Source organism: Hydra vulgaris, chromosome 02 (assembly GCF_038396675.1).
Source record: "Hydra vulgaris chromosome 02, alternate assembly HydraT2T_AEP".
Classification (NCBI taxonomy): Eukaryota; Metazoa; Cnidaria; class Hydrozoa; order Anthoathecata; family Hydridae; genus Hydra; species Hydra vulgaris.
Genome location: NC_088921.1, coordinates 5,255,473 through 5,276,944, shown reverse-complemented (window position 1 = coordinate 5,276,944; position 21,472 = coordinate 5,255,473).

The window sequence follows — 21,472 nt, the reverse complement described above, 5'->3', positions numbered from 1 at the left end:
AGGATTTATAAACTCTTAAAAAGTTAAGTTAAATGATCACTATTTTGATTGCAACATAAGATTATCATTCACTTACAAACTCGACGTAAGATATGACGTAAGATTTGAATAAATACCAGAAAATTTGTTCTTACAGTTATTTTAATAAGAAAAAAAACAACAACTAAATAGGGGTCGTCAATAGATTGCGTCATGCCTTAGGTGGGAGGGGAATGTAATAGTGGGTTTTTGATGACTCGTACTTGTTACTAAAGAGTTAATATGTTGTGACAAGGAATCTCAAGTAGAGCAAACTGGGTTAAAAGAAGATAAAGAATTCAAACCGAATAAGAAGTAGACAAAGAATCAAAACTGGCTTAGTTGTAAATCAAGAATTTAATCCGAGTTAAAAAAGTAAATGAAGAATTTTTACCGGCAGATAGAAAATCTATATCTGGTTAGAACTAGATAGAGAAACAAAAATAAGTTAGCATTGAAATATATCATTTTTTAATAATACACGACGCATAACGACATACCATGCATAACAGCAACAACAATAACAACAACGAAGAGAGAGCTTTCCTTTTTTTAGAAGTAAAAAATTGAACAAAGAGTTAGTAGAAAATTGAATAAAATTTTACGATTATTTGACTATGACTTTAGAGATTTCAAAGTTGAAAATAGGACTTTTTATCAACCATTCATTATATCGGAATAAACATATCAACAATTAAACACCAAAATAATAATCGCAGACAGAGTTGGAGTCAATACAAATGCAAATACTTTAATTTCAGATTTCCAAATACTAATTCAAATACAAATACATATAATCAGCATTTTCCAAATACAAATATTTGTAAGTTAGATTTGAAAAAAATACATAGATTTATTTTTAATACAATTTTGATGAAATGGTATGGTAAATAGAAGAATGAAAACAAGTCTTTATTAAATATCCTTTAAAAACTAAATTTTACCTCATTTAACATCGGTCAACATTTTTTCCGTTGGGTTTTTTTTGGAAAAAACACTGTAACAAATACATTGAAATCAAATGCAAATACAAATATTTAAGACATTTTAAAATCAAATACAATACAAATACAAATACGCCAATTTAGCACATAACTACCAAATACAAATGCAATTTCAAATACAAGTACATATTTGACCCTAACTCTAATTATAGAAATTAAAAATCACACAGGATTAAAACACGAACTGGCGAGCTATTGGTGACGGACATGATCAATAACTCTCTGTCATCTTTTTCTCCTGAAAGCATTCTGGGAGATTGGGTAAAAGATTACCACCTAATTTTTTTTTTCTCTATTAACATATGTCCAATATCATCTGAAAAAAAAATGTAACTACATCTTTCTCACCGAGTCCAGTAATATCTGGAAAAATTTCCTCCAGATGTGATTGAGTCTGGAAAAAATCGTATATGCAACTAGATCTGAAAAAAACCATACATAAATCTACATCTGCTTAAAATAATGCATTATTATTTAATAATTTTTGCAGATGTAACTGTATCTGAAAAATACTATATATGTAACTACATCTGGTTGAAATAACGCAATATAATTTAATAATTTTATAAAACCATGTTGTTACTTTTAATGTAATATAAAAGATGTAACTACATCTTTAGAAATTACAGATGTAGTTGTACAGATGTAGTTTTCCTTAACATAATTGAAAAGATGTAGCTACACCTCTAGTAATCATACACTTTTTACACAGATGTTATCATACATCAATGAAATGTTGTTGGACAGATGTAGTTATACCTCATTATCTATATAGATGTTGTTGGACAGATGTTCTTTGACATAGCAAAACCTGATGTTCTTATCCTGACCCAAAATTTGGCTTAGACTATATTTTTTTAAATATAATTTTTACAATGAACTATAAAAAAGACAATTATAAGTACAACTGATAATCACATTAGTACTTTGATACTTCAAAAATCTATCACTGACCAACCAAAACATCAAAAAACTAGTTTTAGCAGGTCAAGTTCACCACTTCAATTAATTAACTTACTCCATAAAAAATTACAAAAATTTCTAGCCTGCTTTTTCTTGCCAAAACTTTTTGCTTGCCAAATTATTTTGTAAGTTTTTTTGCCTTTTGTCATAAAGACTTTGGCCACCAATGCTGTAGATGGTACTTTTAGGTATATAAACACTTTTTAAATTAATTTCAGTTTGTAGTTGTCAACTATTTTCTGGGTAAGATATTTAAATAAAATTTATTTTAAGGTTTAGGGTCTGCAAATTCTATAGAGCCAAGCCAATGAGTTTGAAAAAGGTAAACAAGTAAAGAGTTCCTAAACGAAAGCACGTAACTGAACAGCCAGAGAATTCATATCTGATTTCAAAACTAAAATAATTTGATACTGTTTCTGCCATAGTAATAGTATTATTATTACTATTTATATATATTGAAACAACTTACATTGAAAGCTGATTTGACGTGTTTTGCATAAACTTGCATAAAGAAAAAATATCATTAAACGATTTATTCAAGATAAAAACAAACTAAATAACATGTTAGTAATAATTTTAAGATTCATTATTATTTGATTTTTTTAAGTTATTTCATACTAATTAGAAAAGGAAAAAAACATTTAAATTATAGTAAATTATAACAAAAGTTCATAAAAAGTTAACGTGGTAACTTTCAATAACATCCAATATTTATCACAAAAAATTTTAATAAAAAAGCAATGCAGATTTAAACAAACTTGTTTTTTTACTGTTAATTATTATTGTAATATTATTAATATTTTTTTACAAAAACACTTTGACCATGGTAGTTTTAGTTTATTTGTTGCTGAATTAATTGAACTAACTAAACCACTTCCTGTTTTTGCTGCAGCAAATTTAGATTTTGTTGTTCCATAAATAGCACAAGTTCCACTTAGCATATTTCTATTGTTTTTACTGATAACGCTTCGAGGGTTTAGATTTATAGATTTGTCATGGAATGTAAATAAAAGTAATAGAAATAATGATAAGTTATTACCTTAGAGTATACGAGGAATTATTGTTGGAAAGTCAGGTTGGGGAAAAACTACTTTATTATTAAATTTATTTTCAAGACCTGTTTGGTTAGACTATAATAATTTACAAGTTTTTGGAAAATCTCTTTTTTAATTAGAATACAAAATATTAAAAAGATCTTTTGAAAAAAAATTACCAAAAGAAGTTATTCTTGCACTATTTAATTTACAAGACAAAATAGAAAAATTAAATGCGAATCCTGAGTTTATAATTGAAGACATAGAAAATAGATATGGAGCGCAAGTTTTTTGAAACAGCTGAAGATGTACCAGATCCTGAAGATCATGATATTTCTTAAAATAATTTGATGATATTTGATGATTTACAATTAACAAAGCAAAATAAGTATGAAAAATTTTATATAAGAGGAAGACATGTTAGTGTAGATTGTTTCTATCTTCCACAATATTATTTTGAGTTACCTAAGAGAACAATAAGCGAAATTGCAAATTTTATATGTTTGTTTCGGCAGGATTCCAAGAATTTAATCACATTTATTATGATCATGTTTCAAATGATATTTCAAAATATGGGTTTAAAATTTTTTTTTAAAAAAGCTTGTTCAGAGCCACATCGATTTGTTATTATAGATCTATCTTCTAAAAGAGATTATGGAAAATATAGAAGTGGATTAAATTGTTTTACATACTAACTGTGAATTTTAAAATATTATCTTGTAAAAAAAAAAATTTCTTGTATAGTAATAAGTGGAAATAGCAATAACATAAAAACTACGTTTGCTCCTATTGTTCAACTTAGTAAAGATAAATAATATGAAATGGCTCTAGTTAGTTTAAAGACATATTGCAGTTTTCCAAATATTGATTCCTAAAATAACAATTTTAGATATAGCAATGATAATATAGCAAATTGTTATGATATAAACATTCCAGGAGGATGTTATAAGATTACAGGTATAAAAGATTGTATTCAATTTGTTATGTCTCAAAATAGTAGTACTATCTCAGGAGTTACAGCTATTTCAATTGAAGCAAATAATAATACATAAAAATCAGTTTTAAATATTGCAGCTGGTTATAAAATTGATTTTACAACTCCAAACTCAATTAGAACTGCTTTAGGTTTTGATAGTCAAGTATTTCCATCAGGTTCCTATCAATCAACTAATATTGTAAACATATTAAGAGTTAAAAGTATACGAGTAACAAATGGTATAATAGGATCATCATATGTAAATGGAGGAACAAAAAACATTGTTTATTCATTTTTCCCAAATTGTTTTAGTCCCGGATTTAAAATTATGCAACACACTAGAAACAATTTTAAAAATGGAAACTAAATTACTTAATCAAAATGTAAATCCTTTGAATTTACGAGGAGAAGAATTGTCTATTAGATTTCATATGGGAGAAAATAAAATTTTTTATAATATAAAATGAGTAAATATACTAATATTAAAATAAATGTTTCGCAGGGACAATTAGAAAAAAATAGAAAATGAATTGAAGATGGTTATGGAGCTAGTAATAAATTATCACATTCAGATCTTAATCGTGAACATATATTAGCTGTAACAAATACACAATTGAATAGAGTTAAAAGAGCATATGAAAAAGGTACTGGTGTAATAATTTAAGTAAAACACAACTAGCTCACAATTCTCAAATAGAGGGAAGATATTTTGGTGCACTTTTCCTTTACTTGGTACAGCTAGAAGATTTTTATTATCAAGCGTTGCTCCAGCACTTGCAACAGGTCTATTAACAGGAGTAGGTTCAGCAGCTAGATCAGCTATGATTGATAAAAATGCTGGAAGGGGTGTTGTGTACTTAAAAAAGAATGGACAAGGAGTTAAAATGACACCTGCATAATATGGTTTATATTTAGGATCATGGAGTAATGGAGGTTCTGAAGGTGATGGATTGTACTTAAGTAGTGGAAATGGATATTTATCAACAGGATCACATTTAGTTTTTGGACCAAATTCACCATTTGCTAATAATTCATTTTTAAATATGATTTTTTGAAAATCTCTTTTTAGATATAAAATTCAAGAAATAATCAATCATTACATAAATTTATAAACAAATACAAAAGAGTTGAGCTTCCTCAAATGCTTTTTAAGCCACACAAAAGTTTAGAACACCCTTCATTAATAATAATTGAGAATAGATATGAGATATTTGCACAACATGACATTACAATAAAATCTCTATTACATCAAAATATTCTTTTAAAATTTGGTGTAACAATTAATGAAGGTGTTGCGTTAGTTTCACTAAAACAAGAACTTAAATTAAAAATAATAAGTTTACAAAATTCTGTTATATCAAAAACTGTTGATGATATTGTAGTAAATGTTGTTAATAATTCTGATTCTGATGAATTAATTAAAAAAGGAGATTTCTTTTTATGTTTTGTTAATTTATTGTAATAGTTTTTTAAAATTATTTTTTTCTTACCTTATTATAAATGAAAAATAAAAAATACACCCAACTCTTCCAGATGTGCCTGCTGAAAATCAGGTGATTAGTGGACATATATATCGTCTGAATATAATTGATGAGATTCAAAAAGAATTAGAGCGTGAGAGAGAAAAGAGAACTATACTAAAAGTATCATGGAGTTGTAAAAATAGTTTCAGCAATTGAAAATGTATTACAAGCATGCACTATGACACTTGGAACTTTTGGAATTGGTACCAAAGTAGATTTAGTAAAAATGTAAATTTAAAAACACAAAATAATTTATTAAAATAAAACATAAAGCATAAAACATAACATAACGATTTATGTTGTGTTTTTTTATCTTTTTTATAAAAAAAGCAAAATGTCATTTCTAAAAATTGAAGATCCTGAAAAAAGAGATCAAATTGTTAAAGAAATCTTAGATAGTTAAAAAAGAATATAGTAGAATAATTTATATGAAAAGATGGGTGAAGCTAGTTTACAGTTAAACTTGACTAAATTGTACAAGGCATTAATTGATAGTCGAGATGGAATAAAAGAAAACATGTCTAAATTGCACGATCAATCTAATAAATTTGCACTCACTTTTTCAAGCACTTATTCTGAAATAATGGCTGAGCATGCATATAAAGAACTAACTTCTTCTTATAAAGAACGAAAGAAGCTCGGAAAAATTGAAAAAGATTATCTAAGAATGTATACAAATAGTAAAAAGTCCACAGATACTACATTTGAAATACATTGTAAGGATGACAAGTTATACATTGAAAAAACCAATATTTATTAATGATGATGGTATAAATATTGATGGTAAAACATATTATGGTACTCCTGGTCTTTGGAAGTTGCTAACAAAATTTAATCCTAATAAAGAAATATATACTGAAGATGATCTTACAAATTGTAAAAATATATTAATACAAACGGATGCAGTTCCTTCTGATGCAAACCCATACAAACTAAAGTCATCAAGGAGTGAAAATTCAGAGAAATAATAGCTTCAATTTGGAGAGATATAAAGAAAAATGAGAAGCGTGAACCAAAAGGAACAGGATTACAATATATAATTCTTCCTAGTGATCCTAACACACTACTTGAAATGCTTGAATTATGTATAGCTGCATTGAAAGCAGGTAACACTGGGGCAAGAAATGAAGCTGTTGCGATTTGTGATGGGTTATTATGGCAAGGCGTTATATATAGTAAACAGTGTAAAGCAATACAAAATAATTTATACCTATATCTCAATGCATATAAAAAAGTATATTGTACATAAAAAAATGCTAATTGTTCATAATAAGAGATATGTAAAGAAACATGTTGTTTAAGGAACTTTTGATGCTGCTGCTCGTTTAAATAAATTTCTTATACTGTCGAATATACCATATGTTTTACAGTATAAGAAATTTACTTAAACGAGCAGCAGCATCAAAAGTAACAAGAGTATCATCAACTATGTTGAAGCAGTTGGCTGCAAGCGATTTAGGAAAAACTGTAATAACTGCTGCTAAATTAGCAGGAAAAGAACTTTCAACATCAGCAATAACTGCTGCTAGAAATGCTGCAGTTGAAAATGGAAAACAAGTGATAAAGCGTCTTCAAAAGTACTTTCACAACTAAATACTCCTAATAAAAAAATTGAAGAAATAATATAAAATTTAATGAAATCTGGATTTAAAGATCTAATAAATAGCTGATGAAGATCTGATAAAGAGCTAATGAGGTAAATACAAATATAAATCAAGCAATGACGGGGTCTGCAATAAAAAGATCAATAAAAAAAGTATCAATTGAAAATCCCATAAGAATAGAAGATTTAGTTAAAAAAGGACGCCGTCTTCGACATGCATAATTTTTTATACAGTTATTAGTTTTTTTGGAATTGTCTAAAAAATTTTTTTTTTTGTATTGCAAATAAAAAAAAACAACTTCTGAAGTATTAAATTTTGCAGTAACCCCAACTGTGGATGAAGGAATTGAAAATTTAAATTCCATGAATATGAGCCAGTGGTTTTTACAAATCTAAATAGTGTTGGAGATACAAGAACCATTGTTGAGCAACAAGATTTGTTCACATGTCCATCTGAAGCTTTTCTCTTGTTCGAAGGAAGACTTCTTAAAGCTGATGGAACATCTTATGGTAATGCTGATGCAGTGTCACTTACAAATAATAGTATTATGCACTAATTTAGTCAAATATCATATTAATTATCAAATCAAGAAGTAGAAGCTGTTTATCATCCAGGTCAAGCAACTACAATGTTAGGAATGCTTAAATACCCAAACAACTTTCAAGTTAGCACAAGGATTAAATCAATTGTGGTATAAAGATTCTGCAACAATAGCAGTACTTGCTGATAACTCAGGGTTTGCAGTAAGACAAGTATACATAATTCAGAAACCAACTACAAAGGGAACATTTTCATTTTGTATTCCTTTAAAGCACATTTTTAGATTCTGTGATGATTACGACAAAGTTATTTATAGATTTAAACATACACTAACTCTGGTAGTTGATCTTAATAAAATATCATTGTTTATGCCACATGTGATCCCATCAGATGTAGAAACGATTATTCTTTATAAAACTATTGAATCAAAAGTGACACTTCCAGTGAGTTTTCACGTGCGGCAGTGTGATACTATATCTGTTCCACAATCTACTACATTTTCTTGAAGATTGAGCGCAAAGACATCTCTTGAAAAATCAAGATACATTATTGTTGGATTTCAAACAAGTAAAGATGGAGATCAATTGCTTGATCTCCATCTTTACTTGTTTATATAATATATTTAATCAAGAAAGATATCCTGCTGCTGATTATAATTTGTCATTCCCAAATCAGCAATTTTCAAAAGCTTCTCGAGATGCATCTGTGTTTAGTGAAAATATTATGGAATGAATGAATTGAGTACAGAAAGAAACATAACTCCTTCTGACTATAAAGATTTTTGTCCACTTATGGTTTTTGATGTTAGTAGACAATCAGAAAGATTAAAATCATCAGTAGCAAATGTACAAATTAAAGCAACATTTAATGCAGCTGTTCTAGCAGATACTGAAGCATTTGCTGTTGTAATATCTGATAGATTGTTACAATTTTAATCAGACGTAAATAAAATAAATATTGCTTATTAAACATTTTATACAAGTTAATTAAATTTTTTTTCTTTAATTATTCAAAGAATAAAATATAAAAAGAAAAGTTTAAAAAATCTATTAGAAGAAAATAACATTTCAAAAACATTCTCGCTACATTGTTAATGATTGCTATGGAAAATCTCGCTACATTGTTAATGATTGCTATGGGTAATGGGTTATTAAATAAAGAATCTATTACAACTGAAGTGAAAGAGGTAAATGCGAAAAGACCAATTGGTAGACCTAGAAAAAATCGTGAAACAAGCGAAAAAGAAAAAAAAGAAGTAGATCATAAATATGAAAGATTAAAAACAATAAAGAAAAAACCAGTCACTGTTAAATTAACTAACATGGAAACAGGAGAAATTAAAATATATAAATCACTATATAGTGCTATGCGTGAAACTAACCATAGATGGAGATATCTTGAATTATGTGATGGAAAAGTTGATAATGGATTTAAGATTTAAATAATAAATTCTGAAAAAATAAAAAAATAAAATCTTGTCATATAAAAATGGAAAATAAAAATGTCATAGAATACAAAATAACTATAGACTTATCTAACAATTATTTACCTTTTTCAAACAAAGCACTTAAAATTGAAAAAGATGGTGAGCTTAAAATAGAAAGAGTTATAAAACCTTCTTATAGAATTAGAGGGTGGAAACGTATAGAATGTTTATAAAATAATTACATGTGCGTTGTAAATATTTTTTAATTAAAAAATACAACAAGATTTTTTTTTGTTTTGAAAAATCATTTAAAGAAAATAAGAGAATTACAGCAAATCGCAATAAAGCGAAAAATTAAATATTATTATAGAATGCGAAAAAGTGAATTATTAGAAGCGTTAGTGCACACACCTGTTGAGCAAACACAAACGCAATCTACACCAGTTGGGAACACACCGATTGAACAAAAACCAACGCAATCTACTGCAAGTTGGCTAAAAAGTAAATTTAATTTTATTGCAGATTGGATTGTGTCATACGTACCTGATGCAATTAAGAATCCAGCCAATCAAAAAATCAACTCATTAAAAAATTTATACAATAAATTAGTTACTAATAAAAATGAACCGGATGATAAAGTTGAAGAAAGAAATAAAAATGAAACTGAAAATAAAGTTGGACAAAGAAAACAAATAAAATTTAAATAAACGCAAACATCTGTTAAAATTGTGACAAAACAATTTAAAGCAAAAGGAATAGAATAATACGATGCTTTATCCTTCATAAATGCTGCTAAAAATAGCGCTGTTAAAGTACTAAAAGAAAAGAAAAATTCAAAACTTTATACAGTTCTCTATTGTGAAATGGAGCGTTCTTTGATTCTAACAGGAGAAAATATAATCACAACTGCTATATTTGAAACTACGAATTAAGTTGCATTAGAATCAAGCAATTTAGATGAGTTTTATGAAAGAGCTGAGCAGAAAATTTTAAAATCATTATCATCTTGCCAACAGTCGGGGTCTGGTTGGAGGATTTCTTCTATCAAAAAGATGGAAATAAATATTATTGAGTATAATCCTATTAAAGCTAAATCATACATTCCACTTGATAAAAATTTAGCAAATAAAAATGCGATAATTAATATAAAAAATGAAGATAATCAATTTTTTATGTGGTGTGTCACAAGAGCATTAAATCCTAAAGATAATCATCCTGAAAGAGTAGATGGGGAGCTTAAAAATCAAGCTGAAAAATAAATTGGGATAAAATAGAGTTTCCAGTATCATTAAGCCAAATTACACAACTTGAGAAGAGCAATACAGATATAAGTGTTAATAAATTTGGTTATGAAACCTCAGAAGTCAATAATGTGCATGTGTCAAAAAATAATGATCGTCAACATTTAATAGATTTATTATTAATCTCAAATGTTAAAACTAATCAATGTTGTTTAATAAAAAGGTCAAGCAGATTACTATCTTCACAAACATCTAAGAATCAACATAAAGTGTATTATTGTAGGAATTGCTTATCAGGATTTAATTCTGAAAAACCTTTATCTAATCATAAATTATATTGTGACACACATGATTCAGTACATATTGAACCACCACCAAATTCAGCGATGCAGTTTATTAATCACAATAGATCTATGAGAGTTCCATTTGTAGCATATGTCGACTTTAAAAATTTTATCAAACCAATTAATACATGTACACTAAATCCAAATGATTCCAATACTAAGCAATTTCAAAGACATATTCTAAGCTCATTCTGTTATTATATTAAAGATATTGATGAAAGTTTTTATTAAGGTAAATTAGTCACATTTACTGAAAGTAATGAAACGGATGATGTTGCACAAATTTTTGTTGATCGATTAAAAGAAGATATTAAGAAAATTCATAACAAGATTAAATTATATGGAAGTGCTCATCAAAAGTACTGCTCATGAAAATTGTTATGAAAAAGATGAAATTCAAAAATTCTTTCCAGTTCTATTTAACAATTTATCTGGGTATGATTCTCACTTGTTAATAAAGAAATTATCAAGAAGAAAGTTGAGATGTATACCAAACAATGAAGAAAAGTATATAAGCTTTTCTAAAGAAATTAAAGTTAGTGAGTATTTTAAAGATGGAAAGAATTTTGTAATTAAATGCGAACTCCGTTTTATGGATAGTTCCAGATTTATGTCTTCTTACTTAGATAGTTTATCAAAGAATTTAACAAAAGCCCAATATAAAAATATCGGAAAATTATATTCAGGTAAAAAATTAGATCTATTACTAAGAAAAGGTGTATACACATATGATTGGGTTGATTTTAATTATAAATTTAATGAGACACAATTACCACAAAACGAATCATTCTTTTCATCACTAAACAATGAAAGTATAAGTGATGATGATTACTCATATGCACAAAATATATGAAATGAGTTTAATTGCAAAACATTTAGAAATTACCATGATTTGTATAACGTTTCAGATGTGCTTTTACTAGGTGACAACTTTAAAAATTTTAGAGATTTTTGTATTAATTGTTATAAATTAGATCCTGCTTGGTACTACACATCACCATGATTAGCATGGGGTGCAGCATTAAAGAAAACCAAAATAAAATTAGAATTGCTGAGTGATTTTGATATGATACTAATGATAAAGAAAAGAATACGCGTAAGTATTAGTATGATATCAAATAGATTAGGATCTTCTAATAATAAGCATATGGGTGATGAGTATGATCAAAGCAAACAATCAACATATATACAGTACCTAGATGCTAATAATTTATATGGACAAGCAATGAGTAAACCACTACCTACACATGGTTTTAAATCGATTGATGAAAATGAGTTGATAAACTGGAAATTAATTCCATGTATACTAGAAGTTGATTTAGATTACCTTGAATATCTACATGATGAACATAATGATTATCCACTTGCACCTGAAAAGATAATTGTTAATAATGTTAAAAAATTAGTGCCTTACTTGAATATAAGAAAAATTATGTATTACATTAAAAAAATCCTAAATTGTACGAAAGATTAGGATTGAAGATTACTAAAATTTTGAGAGGTATAAAGTTTGAAGAAAGAGCATGGCTAAATGAATACATTTAACTAAATACAAATCTAAGAACTAAAGCAGCTAATAATTTTGAAGAAGACTTTTTAAACTAATGAATAATTCAGCATTTGGAAAATAAATTTGGAAAATATCGAAAAACAGAGTTGATATTAGATTAGTTACAAATAGAGATGCAGCTGTTAAATTAGCATCAAAACCTAACTTTGAAAGTAGAACAATATTTGAAGAAAATTTAATAGCAATACATGTGAAAAGAACAAAATTAAAATATGCTAAACCAATTTACTTAGGAATGTGTATATTAGATTTGAGCAAGACACTAATGTACGATTTTCATTAATATTACATAAAAAAAAATACTCTGATAAAGCAAAGCAATTATTCACAGATACAGATTCATTAGCATACAAAATTAAATCAGAAGGCTTTTACGCAGATATTTCAAAAGATATTGAAAGCAAATTTGATACTAGTGAATTTGACCTAAAGCATCAAGCAATTAATAATGTCGATTTAAAGTTGAGTTGGAGGAGCACAAATTGAAGAATTTGTAGGACTCGGATCAAAGTTGTATTCTTACAAAGTTTACGGAAAAGATAACAAAAAATGTAAGGAAGTAAAAAAAAATGTTGTTAAAAAATATATATCACATAAAGATTACAAAGATTGTTTAATAAGTAAGAGGAATCCTATTAGGAAAATGAATGTAATAAGATCACATTCACATGAAATTTACATAGAAGAGATCAATAAAATAGCATTAGGCGCAGAAGACGATAAAAGAGTTATTTTAGAAGATGGCATAGACACATTAGCATATGGACACTACAAACTAAAAGAAGAAAAATATAATTTATAAGTCAAAGAGACCCAAGAGGTAAATAAGGAGGTCAAAGAGGTCAATTAGGTCAAAGAGGCAAATAAAGAGGTCAATAAAGGTCAAAAAAACAAATTATAATTAAAAAAATGGAAACAGGTAATAACACTTATCATAAACTTATCAATGTTAAAGGAATAGTTTTACCAAATGAGCCAATAACAAATTTCAATTGCTCAAAGCAGCAAAAAAACTAAAACTAAAACAATTTAGAGGTGTATTTGTAAGAGATGAATTACCTAAAAATACACAAAAAAAAAGAATGTGGAATATAAAATACAGGAGATTCAAGTACGCAGGGATTTCACTGGACTTGCTGGTACAAAGACGAAGATAAAAAAGTTTTGGCTCTTATGGACTACCACCATCAGTTGAAATTGATAATTATTTAAAAGGTCATTATTATTATAATAGTAACAGAATTCAGTTTAGAAATACCTCATTCTGTGGACATTTGTGCCTATATGTTTTAAAAAAACTAAATGAAGGATATGATTTGGAGAATATTATTAATAATCTATGGTAATTTTTTTAGAAATCTATTTAAAAAAATTTTCTTTATATATAAAAATGCCAGCTGATAAATTCGAACGCACTACTATAAATTTTGGACTACGGAAACGCATTACTATAAACGCACTACGATAAATTCGAACGAACTAAAAAACAAGTAACAAATGGATAAACAACATCTCAAGCTAATAATTTGTTCACTAGGAGAGATGGACTAAATAATGCAACTTGCAATATTGACATGAATACAAACAAATTAATAAATGTAGCAGAACCTACTAACCCAAATAATGCTGCTACAAAAAATTATGTTGATAAAATAATAACTTCTTCTAACAGTTTAGAAATAATACCAAATTCAAGTTTAATATGCTTTGGAGCAAAATCACAGATTCCTTTGCCACATACAGGCACTACTGGATCATTAGTATATAGTATATTCTTTAATAGTAGCTCTGCTATTCTAAGAAAACAATGGTTGGCACTAGATGGAACTCCACCAAGTGGTGGAACTTTACCAGGTAACGTGTTTATTAAAATATATGCAGATAATAGAATCTGCCTAGGAGATTATTCTCATATCGCAGATGCTACTGGAATAGATACTATAGGTGTGAGGGCCAGTGATTTTTTGTTTTCTCCACTTGGAGGACCATTTTATTGTAACTTTAGAAGGCTGTAATATGTTTACTAGAACTAGAATGAAAAGGATACTTCACATTTGATGTACCACTTAATAACAATCTAGCAATTGAACTTTACAATAATACTGGTAACATAGTTAATATTGGATACAACCTTTTGTTTCAAGAAATCCATCATTAACACCATACATTTCATCTCTTAAAGTATACTTATGCATATTTACATATACGAACACAACTTATGGTAGTGAATATATATTATTGAACACTGCAGGAAATGGGAATGGTGTTTATTTAAAATATGCTAGACTTAACGTTGTTGGCAAATCTGGAGATTGGTGGGAATCAAGAGTACACATGTATGATGCATACAATTCTCCCGTACATACTAACAATGTTATACAACCTTGGACGCCATATCACTATAGTACTTATTCAGTATTTCCTAGACTTGATGTTAATAGTATGTGTATATATTGCTCATCTGGATTAAAAGATTTTTATCTTTCTTCATGGGATGGTGCTAATCTAACCTCATTTAATAATACAGCATCTGGACTATTCTATCAATCAAAAGTAATCTCATTTTACAGAAATTTTAATCAATCCGATTCTATGCCTAGCTTTGGTAGTGGAAAAAGATTAGTAGTGACATAAAACTCTGGGGATGCCCAAGTTGGACAATGTGGAAGTTGTACTGCGCTAATATTATATATAATTAATATCTATATTTTTTATATTAATTATCGCATTTTTATTTGCTAAATTTTTATCAAGTGGATTGTATGATTTAGCTTTAATAGGATTATACTCAATAACATTTATATCCATCTTTTCAACAGAAACAAATCTCCAACTTGATCCTTCATGTTGATATAATGATAAGGATTCAAAAATTTTCTGCTTTGATGTTTCATAAAACTCGTATAAATCTGTTGTTTCTAATACAACTTGATTATTCGTTCTAAATGGAGCAGATATGATTATAGTTTCTCCTGTTTTAATATCAGTACGCTCCATTTCACAAGTGAGAACTATATAAACCTTTGAATGTCTATTTTCGTTTAGTACGTTAATAGCACTACTTTTAGCAGCATTTATGAAGGATAAAGCGTCGTAATCTTCTATCCCTTTAGCTGTAAATTGTTTTGCTACATTTTTAACTGATGATTGCTTTAATTTAAATTCTATTGGGTTTTTGTAAAACTTATGGTACAACTCAACAACTTTAGATTTCAATGCTTCAATCTTTTCATTAGCTGTTTTTTTAATTTTTATCAGGAACAAAAGACATAATCCAATTTGCAAAAGAATTATTCGATTCTTTTTTAAATACTGATGTATTAGTTGCAATAAAATGTGATAGAGCTAAAATTGTTGATGATATATCTGGAACAGGCTCATCAAGTTGATACTTTGTATCCATCTGTTCAACTGATCGCATCGGTGTGTGCTTTAACGCTCTTATGAGATCATCTTTTCTCATTCTATAATATTATTTAATGTTTCGCTCTTTAGCGATTTGTCTATAACTTACTTATACTATAAGTAAATGCCACAAGCATATATGGTTCAAACTAAAAGTAAAGTAAAAATAGTAATACTGTAAGAAATTTTACTTTAACCATGCTACCCATGAATATAAACTATTGATATTTCTGTCTTTCTTTGCAAAGAAAGATACCTAGATTTATTATTTTGTAAAAGTTAGGTAAGTAAATGAATTAATAATAATAATAAATATATAAATATTTAATAAAGATGTTAAATTTATATTTTTATTAATAACTATTAAATATACACTATTTATAAACTAAGTATATCAATCAATAACTTTTTCAATCAATCAATAATTTATTTCTGAAATAGGATTTTACATTCAAGGATGTTTACAAATAGTAAATTTACTAATATAAAATAAACACCTGCTAATGTTAATAATATCTAATTCAAATAAATAAAATTTTCGTAATATATAATAAAAATAATAAACTCTATTACATAAAAATAACGGTGTTAATAATACTACTAATAATAATTACAATAATAACAATAGTAATAATAATAATAACAACAACATCAATAATAATATTTATTATTATAACAATAATAATAATAGTTATAATAACAATAATAATAATAATAATAATAATAAAAATAACAATATTACTATTAGTAGTAATAGTTAAAAGTAGTTAATAATAGTCATGTAAATATTTATAAAAATACCAATAAGCAATGGTATTAACAACAGAACATGCAATAGAAAATAAAAAAAAATACTTAAGAAAACAAAAATTGAAAATAGAAATTATAAACATTACCTATATTTTTTAATAAAAAGTAGAATAATCTAGTTTTAAAAGGTTGAGAATGAATTGAGAGCTTTTAGTTTATAAGGAAAGTTGTTCCAAGTTTTAATGCTTTAATATTTTATGCATTTTTGCCCGTATTTATGAGAGCAGTTTTTAGAGACAGACAGGTTTAAATTACTATTGGAACGAAGGTGATAACGAGTGATGGCACTTTTGGAAAAGAAATCGATGAAAGTTAAAGGTAGGTTATTGTGTTGGTGGTTCCAGACAAATTGGCAGTTTGAAAATTGAATATAGTTACATAGTTTTAATACTTTAGAAGTTAAATAGAGCACATTAGAATTAAATTTATTATTCTGAAAATAAATAATTTTTAAAGCCTTGTTTTGGAGGTGGGATAGTCTAATAAGAGCTTGTTGATACGATTGCCCCCATACTTGGCATGCATATATAAAATGTGAGCCGAAAATAGCATGGTATATGTTCAAAAGTGTTTCAAGATTAACATAATGGCGAACTTTGGCCAGCATACCATTAGATCTACTTAGTTTCATTGCTAAGTCTTCACAGTGAGATAAAAAGGAAAGATTTGAACCAATTTTTATACCAAGATATTTAATTGAGTTAACAGGTTCAATTGTTTTGCCACTTAATCTAAAGTTCATATGTTTATAGATTTTTGTTTAATTTGATTTAAAGATAATAAGTTCAGTTTTATTAGAGTTTCGAAAAAGTTTGTTGGACCGAAGCCACTGAGCTAGATTGACAAGTTCATGGTTAATGTGTTTGTTAATTTTTTTTAAAGATTTATTAATTAGCATTAGGTTAGTGTCATCAGCAAAGTGGTAATTAGTAGCAAACTTAATGGACGTATAAAGATCATTAAAATAAAGAAGGAAAAGCAGTGGTCCCAATACTGAACCCTGTGGAACAACATTAGAATATTTTACAAGGGTAGATTTTGAGTCATTATTAGAAACAAATTGTGTTCTATTGTTTAAGTATGAAGTAAACCATTTAAGGGGTACGCCTCTGATCCCATAATATTCTAATTTTTTCTACAAGATTGAACGATCTACTGTATCAAACGCTTTCTGTAAATCGACAAATACACCGTATGTAAAATATTTATCATGGATTGCTTTTCTAATCAGTTCAGTCATTTCAATGAGAGCATGAGTTGTGGAGTGATTGGCACGAAATCCATACTGATGGATGTAAAAACAATTAAATTTTTCAAGAAAAGCATAGAGCCTAATTTGCATTGCCTTCTCAAATAGTTTACCTATATTAGAAAGCAAGGAGATGGGTCAATAAATTGTGAAATCTAATAAAGAGCCTTTTTTAAATAATGAAATAACTTTGGCCCCTTTAAAAATATCTGAGAAAATACCACTTTTAAATGAGTTATTTATAACAGTACAAAGAGGCTTTGATATAATGCGTGGGACTAGTTTAAGGAGGAATGTAAATACGCTATTAGGACCAAGACTTTTTTCAGTTTTGAGCGTGTTTGTAATAAGACCAGATATTTCATTCTCAGTTACAGGATTAATAAAAAACGATTTAGCATTTGGAATGTTAAGAAAGTCACTATATACGCGTTTTGGATGTATGGCTTTGCTAAGTAGTTTGCTATGTATAGTGCTAAAAAAAGTGTTAAATATATTAGATACGGCAGTGTGATCAGTGATAGGATTTTCGTTCAATTGAAGTTTAAAAGATGTACTGTGTGTAGAAGGTCTAATATTAATGATTTCTTTTATTCCCTACCAGGTGTTTTTAACACTACTCAGATTTTTATTAAAATACGTAATAAAGTATGTTTTTTTGCTAAATTTTAATAAATCGGAAATTTTGTTTCTATAAAATTTAAATTTTGTAAATAATTCATTTTTCTTTTAAATATTTTTGATTTTATAAACTTTTTATAAAGTTTGATTTTAACTGAGATAGATTTAAGTATTCCATACGTTATCCAAGGTTTTGATTTTAGTTTAATTTGTTGGTTGGTTAGTATTTTGTAAGGAGCATGTCGGTCTAAGATTTCATCAAATGTTTTTAAAATAAAAATCATAGACTTATTAACATCATTATCTTTTTTACTGGAGATTTCCCAGTTGATAAAAAAAATTTCTTCAATAAATAAACTTTTATTAAACTTTTTGAAGCATCGTCTGTAAGTTTTTACTTTTTTGGATTGTTTGGGTATTCCAGGAATCCAAATAAATTGTGCCATGTGGTCTGAAATTGAAATCGTAAGATTACCTGAGTATTGATCAGTTAAATGAAAGTTTGTGAATATTTTATCAATCAGCGTTTTAGATGTAGCCGTTATGCGTGATGGTAAAATTATAGAAGGGCTTAACGAGTAAGAAGTTAAAGAATCAAGATATGTAGAAACAAGGTTAGATTCATTGTGACTTAATAGATCCATATTAAAATCACCCATTAGAAAGATCTTTTTTTTTTTGTTACTTAACTTTTTAAGTAGAGGAGTTAAGTGGGAAGAAGTAAACTCATGTTGATTCATTGAGGGATGACAATAAATGCAGCCAATTATTATGTTTGATTCACAAGGTTTTTCGATTTCAACAAAAATAGACTCTAAATATTTAAATGAGTAAATCATAAGATCATTGCAAACTACATAGTTTAAATTTGAGCATAAGTATAAAAGTGCTCCTCCTTTTTTAGCCTCAGTGTGACAATGCTCAGTTTTAAACCCGTTTATGTATATATCAGTTATATTTGTATTGTTTATATATAAATTAGATTCTGTAATACCTATTGGTATTATAAGGTAATTAAAAGCTAACTTTTATAAAATTAAACAATCAAAATAAATTAAAATTTGACAAACTACGAACTAATGTTAAAAGTAACTTTGACAACAATAAATATCGAATATAAATAAACTAATAATACTATAATAATATCTATACTATATTAATAATATAAACTAATAATAATATAGCTACTGTTAACTGTTACTAATAATAATATTATCAACAAAGGTACTAGAACAATAACAAATAAAAACAAGCCAAAAATAAATAAGTTTATAAAAATATAATATTAAAAATAAATATAATATATTAAATAACTAGGTATCAAACGAGGACTAATAATAAATATAATTAACTATGAATAAATAATATAATATGAGAAAACTTATAATAATATAATAACTAAAAAGTAATAACTAATGAATGATACAAATGATTACAAGTTATATCGTAAAGAAAAAAGAAAATTATTTAAAACAAAAAATAAAGAAATAATAGAAAATAAAAAAAAAATAAAAAATCTTTAAACTCTGCTTTTTCTTCATTCTTTTTTAATTGATTATTAAATTCTCCTTATCTTTTTCTTATTTTTATTTGTTTACTTTACTTTTCGTTCTTTTGTTTACCTTTTTTTTCCTTCTTTTTTTTTTTTTTTCTTATTTAAGTTTATAAAGTGTTCTTTTTTTTTTTTTATATATATTTTCTTTTCTTTTTTGAATGCTTTTTGGTATGTGTTTGCTTTAAGTTAATTTATATGATCGTTGATAAGTTATTTGTGCTTATAAAATAAATAATTAATATTTTTATATATAGTTTATTTTTGATTTCAATATTTTTTATATTTGTCTTTAATTTTCTCTTTTGCCGTTATAAAAACGCATCCGCCTTTTGCGAAGACCTTGTCAAGATATTTATTTAAATACTTGTTAAACACCCACTATATATTACAAGTAAGGTAAATAAAAAGTTTCAAAAAAAAATATCTAGGATCTAGGAATTTTATTTTCAAGAACATCCTTGAAGATTGTTCTTTGTATTTTTGAGTTTCAGTTCTATATATAATAGTTTAAACTTTTTTTGAATCAGGTAAATTTTTAGTTAAATAAAAAAGTTGTCATAAAATAGTGCTGAAGAAAAATATTGACAGAAATGTAATGCAAAAATTATTTGAAATAATTTTTTTTATATAATTCTTTATCTTAAACTAAAATTTTCCAGATCAAAAAAAGTTTAAATTAAAATTTATTAACAAAATTACACTTTCTACCTTACCGAATGATATAATATCAATATTTAAATTTTTACGCATCAAATAACAACATAACACCGACAATAATATTTTTAAAAAATCCATAACGTTTTCTGAGTCGTCTTTTTGATTGAAAAAACAACAAACTAACAAATTCTTTGATAGCATTCATCCATACTGAATCATATGACCTGAAAATTGCGGAACGGATTCCTAATATATAAATCTACAATTCCAGTTTACAACATTTATCTTCTTTGATGCCGTGATTATATTTGTAGTTTGTAAAAAAACAGACATTTTGATGGTTGTTTTTCTTAAAGCTACTTATATAACTCTAATTTAGACATATAGTTGTAAACTAAAATTTGAGATCAACTAGAAAGCTCACTTTATAAGGAATAATATCAATAGTTAACAGTTTCGTCATGCAGTCTATCAAGCTGATTATTTTTAGTTTTAATACTAATTTTTAAAAAAAATTGAATTTCAATATCTATATAACTTTTAACGAGCAGATTTTATGAAAAAAACAATGATAAATGCTTGAACTTTATTTTATATTTCACAAAATGTACTTAAATTGCTTTGATATAATTCTAATGCTAAATATTATATATTTTTTTGCAACTTTTCGAAAAAAATAATCATTTGCGGACGTTTTGGATCAAGTTTCGATAAATAATGGTAATTTTTAAAAAAGCATTTGGGAGAAAAACCGAAAAAAATAATCTCCTTGAATAAGAAAAAAAGAAGGAAAATACAAAAATCTGAAAACATATACTGTAAACTATAATATATATGTCAGGAATTAAAAATATGTATTTCAGTTTGCCGTTTAAACGATAAAATGCTTTTTAGTTCTTTACTGTTATATAAAAAACAAATTATACTCATAA